This window comes from Mus caroli, unplaced genomic scaffold (assembly GCF_978045245.1).
Source record: "Mus caroli unplaced genomic scaffold, Mus_caroli_1 scaffold_12, whole genome shotgun sequence".
NCBI classification, from domain to species: domain Eukaryota; kingdom Metazoa; phylum Chordata; class Mammalia; order Rodentia; family Muridae; genus Mus; species Mus caroli.
Window position 1 is genome coordinate 83643890 of NW_028227267.1, and position 5781 is coordinate 83649670.

Below are 5781 nucleotides of genomic sequence, written 5' to 3' on the forward strand. Positions count from 1 at the left end.
AACAAAAACAGACACAATATTTATGATCACTACAAATTCTAACCAGCTAAAAATTCTATGTCAGGACACAAAAAGTGAATGTTTTTTTTTTTTCTTTTTACCTAGCCATTGCACAACAAAATTTCTAACTATTGACTGTTTTAAGATGGGGCCAAAGTACCCCCCCCCCCCCCGCAAGGGTACTGTGCTAAGAACAAAGTGGCCTGGAGAATCACATACACTTAGTGGTAAAGCCTGGACTATCAGAACAGGTTCTAATCATGGACTAAGAGAAACACTTTTCAAACATGTTTGATTTTATATCTCCCCCTTTGAAAATGGGTTTATAATAAACCTTTCTGTGATCTCAAGGTATTGGCACAATAAAAACAAAGTATAAAAAAGCCGAGAGTGCTTTGTCAAGAACAGACTGTTGAAGGTAGAGTGCCCTTGACAATGTAGTCATGGCTGTTTAGCTAGCAGAACTCTGAGCCTTTCCACAGGAAATGAGTGCAAATAGTCATCACAGAAAAATCTTACTCACTAAAAGCCATTTCTCAGTGGAAAAAAAAAACCTTGCTACCATGCATACGTGTGCATGCACATATACATATGCACACATGCACACAGGTGTGTGCTCATTAGTATCACTCAAGAGCTAAACACTCAATGGGATGTGGTAACCATAGTGACAAAACCTAGCACTTGCGAAGCAGAGGCAGGAAGATCAGGAGTTCAAAGTTTTCAGTACTCAGGACTACCTGTCTAGTGGGCACTGTCCTCAGGAAACATGGTCCTCTCCTGTCAATTATCAATCAAGAAAACACCCTACAGACTTGCCTAAAGAAAGTCTGAGAGAGACACCTTCTCAATTGAGATTTTTTTTTCTTCCCAGATAACTCTAGCTTATGTCAAGGTGATGAAAAGACTTAACCAGAACATGTATGTATGAAAAATCTCAAACAATAAAAAATATTTAAAATGATATGATGAGGGAAAAGCCTTATAGAACACTTAAAAAAAACGAGTTCACTCTCATTAAAAACAAACAAACAAACAAAACAAAAAACAAAAAAAAAACCACAAAAAACAAGGAATAGGATACCTTTGGGCCTTTGTTGAAGAAAGTATTGAAGAGTTATCTTCAATAACTCGGAACACCAAAAACAAAACAAAACAAAACAAAAACAAAAAAGAATAGCAAAACAAAAACAAAGACACCCCCAACCAAACAACAAAACCCCAAACCACAGGAAAGTTTAAATATTTTTAACAAACAGAACAAAGACTACAACAACAACAAAAAAAGAGACCAGGGTGGCAGAAAGGAACTTTGCATGTTCTCTCAATTTAATTTAGGGAATAATTGTCTAATAAATTAGAAGGATGTGGGATAGAAATGGTGATTGTTTCATCTATAATATGAGAAATACAATTTTACAAGACATTATTTCAGGTTGATAGGCAAATAGTAGAAGTAAAAGAATATTTAACCAACACTAAGAAATACAATTTTACTGATTCAAAGAGCAGGCAAGGAACTGACAAAAACATAGAGAAAATATGCCATTATTATCATTGGTCTTTATATAGAATTAATGGTATAAAGATAAATAGGAAAATAAAAATGTAGACTTTCTTAAATATAAAAATACCACACATGCATGAAGCAGGTTACTGTGGAAAGACTTGAAAAAAATACCTGTCCTTAGATAGAACAATACGACAGACCAAAGGCCAGACACATCTTTCATGTCAATAAATGTAAATGAATATGACCCACCTAATATAAAGAAAAACTTTTCACATCGCAGACCAAAGGAACCTTCATACTTTGTTCTGCATTCAGGAGACACATCTAAAACTTTCAGAAGAGTTAAAATTAAAGTCGTTCTTGAGATGTCAATATCAGATACAGTGGAATTCAGGATGAAAAGCGCTGTACAATAAAGGTCTTTTATAATGCCAAAGGGGACAGTTGATAGTGAAGATATAAAAGTCATGAAAATCTATGCTCCAATCAAAATCAGTAACACCCATGAAGCTGAAATGATAAAAATTACAGGGAGAAATTAACAAAAACACACAAATATAAGAGATTAAGGTCTTTAAAAAAACTTGGAAAACTTTATTTTACTTTTAAAAGTGACAGCTATTCTTTATGTTTCCTTATTGTGTACAACATGTTCTGAAGAACTCCTTAAATTTAGCTAAATAGCAAATTTGTTTCATTAATTAGTATTTTTGAGATGAGAGCATATAATAGTTACTATTCCATATTTCAAGAATATAATATGTCTTAAATTGCTTTCTATTGTGATAAAACGATGATCAAAACTAACCTGGGGGGAGGAAAAGATTAATTGGCTTACAAGTCACAGTCTATGATGAAATAAAGTCACGCAGGAACTCAAGACAAGAACTTGGAAGTAAGAACTGAAGTAGAAAGAGCAGAAGAATGCTGTTATTGGCTTGCACTTCCGACTCACGCACAGCTATCTGTCTTATACTTCTTGGGACTAAAGCCCAGGAGTAGGATTACCCACAGTGGGCTGGGCCCTCCCACATCAATCACTAATCAAGAAAATGCTCAAACACACTTGCCTACAATCTATCTGATGGATACAATCTTCAGCTGAAATTCTCTCTTTCTGGATGACTCTATCTTTGTCAAGTTAACAGACAAATTTAAAAAATGCGATCATTGGTATCCATCATTGAATTTGGGGTTCTGGAGATTGTTCAGTCAATAAAGGCTACTCTGTAAAAGCTCAGACATACAAATATGCATTCCTCACATAACCATGTACATGCATATGCAGATGTATACATATAAATACAGAGTGAAATAAACTTTGATGAATCTTAAATATTGATCCTCAATTATCAAAACATGTCTGTTTTGAACGTCTATGGACTCATGAAAATGGAAATATTTCAGATCACCGAGTAATCATCAGTGGATGTATTTTATCACAAACAACTTAATGATCATGATCAAGCAAAATCAGAAATAAACCAGAAAAACCAAAGGCCACTTCATGTGATAATGCAAAAGTTTTAATCATATATAATTAATGTATGCAAATAAAAATTTTGTGATGTTCTGATTTGTGACACGTACCCACAAAAGGGCTATAATGCAACATTAAACAATTTCTAAAATCAAAACAAAACCAATGGAAAAAACAAAGGTATGTATTAATAAATAAAAGTAAGTTTAAAGAACAGGAAAAAAATAAATTTAAACCTTGAGTCTTGGCAGAAAAAGAAAAGAGGAATCTGGTTTACTGAGGAAAAACAAGGGGAATATAATTATATAAATTAGAAAGTGACAATGTGAGACTAACCCCAGAAGGCAGCCATTCAAAGAATTCTAAGATGACTCAATTCTATGCAAATAAATGGAAAAATCTGGATTAAATGAATAAATTACCATAAAAATTAGTCAGTGCAAGCCTACCAATTTTTAAGAAATACCCATTGTCAACAATGTCCAAAAAAAAAAAAAAAAATTAACCAGCCACAGACAACTTTACAGGAATATCTGTGAAACATTTCAGAAAAATGACTTGTGTGCAGTTGGACTGTTCCAAGGATGGGAGCAGTTTAAGTTGTAAGCCTCTGTTTCTCACATGGGCAAGATCTACACAGAGAATTCAATGCAGAGGAAGAACTCATACAGAAGGCTTAACATAGGGAAAGTCATTTGTGGCGATCAGCATTTCAGACAGCTCTTTTTGTCCATTAATTTCCTAATTCAATGTGGTCTTAATTAAAATACTAGGGATTCATTTCACCCAGAAAACTGGCTCCTAAATTTCATATTAGAAAAGTACAAATAGTGATAACAACAAAAACCTAAATAATTAAACATGGTGATTCTTTTCTATCTAATTTAATTTTTTTCAAACAATGTATTTCCATCATCTTGTCCCTTCTCCAACTTCTTCCGATTCTTCTCACGCCTGTGCTCACTCAACTCCATGTTCTTTCTCTCCCTCCAAAACAAAAATAAACATTAAAAAAAAAAAAAAGGAGGGGGCGGAGGGGCTAGAGAGATGGCTCAGCGGTTGGCAGCACTGACTGATCTTCCAGAGGTCCTGAATTCAACTCCTAGCAACCCAGTGGTGGCTCACAACCATCTGTAATGAGGTCGGATGCCCTCTTCTAGAGTGTCTGAAGACAGCAACAGTGTACTCACATACATAAAACAAATCTTTTTTTTTTTTTAAGGGTAGCTAATAAGACACACGTCATAATGAAACAAACTACCCTGCATTTACAAATAGGGATCTATGAGGAAAGGAGGAAGAGCGATTGCAAGAGACACAGTTGGTTGATTTCTCCAAGGAAGCAGTGTCGTCCAGCTGCAACAGCCTGATGCTCAGATGAACTTACACAGTCTGAGGCAGCACACATACAACCTGCACACGTTCCAGATGGAGTCCCAGCACGAGGGGGAAGTGGACAGACGTTACTGTCCCAAACCAAGAAGCTATTGCAATTCATACCTGCAATTCAATTTTCTCCCAGGGAAGGCCCCATGCCCAGGAATAACTGACCAACCCAAAACATGAAGATTCTTAATACAAGAAAAAAAGATAGCTATCACTCTACCAGATAATAACATGTTACTAATACATACATACATACATATATGTATATATACATATATATGTACACACACATATATACATATTTATATGTATATATAGTTAAATAGGTTGAATCAAAATATCATAAACACTCCCTGGCAATGGGCAAAGGGACACCTTGTTGGTGGAGGTGTTCTTATATCAGTCAGGGGCAGAGCAGATGACAGTCCTTTTTCATCTTATCTTGATTTTTGGCTTGGCGGCCAAAGCTGTTTAATGCCTAGGACCCATAAAAGTCAAATCAAATCAAATTGTGTTAGCGCAGAAGGAATAAGACAGGCAGAGACCTGCGAACTACCATGCCACCCACAAACCTGCCCTCCATCACACGGAACAGGCCAACAGGCAGGCAGGCCATAGACATCCGCTATGTCGCTATGTTGCCACACTCTGAAGCACGGATGGAGGATCTTGCCCAGGGGCTCGCTAGTTGCTTGGCCAGCTTGCAGCAGGAGCCACCATAATGTGTGAATACGTGGTGGTCAGTTGGGAAAGAAAGAGAAATACAGTACCGTGAGCATTATGAAGAGAGATGGGACTGGAGGTGTGACGGTGGAGAGGAGTAGCCTGTTATGTCACCAGCTCTGCCGCCTGAGGTAACTTGTAGCCCAAACTGCCACTGAGGGCCATGTCTGAGTCCATGGCTACAAAGCAGTAGCGGTCCATGTTGATGTGTATGACTAGCGAACACAGGGATGTCCCCGTTGGGGCAGCCTCTAGGGACCACGTGAATGTTCAGGGGCTGTGCCATTTAAATGGCCCCACCCCTCACTGAATGCAGTGCTCTGATGAGCTTGCCTCATCCTTCACTGGTGGCAGCTCTGGGAGCCCTGTGCCTTGCACAGGCACCACTGTAGAGCTGGTTCTGGCAGTGGGTGTGTGTGGGTGAGCCAACCCTGAGGGCATGACTGGGAGAGCTGACTCTGCCGCTGGTCTGCCATGGGATGGCATTGGTGCAAAGGTGATGCCCACCTCCCACTCCATCCCTTGCCAACTCTGGCAGTCAAGAAAACTGCCCCCATTGTCTTGAGCTTGGGAGAGCTTGCCCTGTCCCTTACCAGCTGCAGCACTGGCACTAGGGAGAGTGGGCACTACACCGCGCCTGGACAGCACAGTAAAACTGGCCCTGGCAGAGGTGGGCGCA

At 38.4% G+C, this 5781-nt stretch overlaps 1 non-coding gene across 1 annotated transcript; it reads left to right on the forward strand.

The window, feature by feature from the left end:
* The first annotated feature begins 4727 nt into the window (after positions 1 to 4727).
* On the forward strand, positions 4728 to 4870 carry LOC115029290 (small nucleolar RNA SNORA48). The gene has a single exon (XR_003834865.1). It is a non-coding gene; the product is annotated as a small nucleolar RNA SNORA48 (small nucleolar RNA).
* The last annotated feature ends 911 nt before the right edge of the window (positions 4871 to 5781 follow it).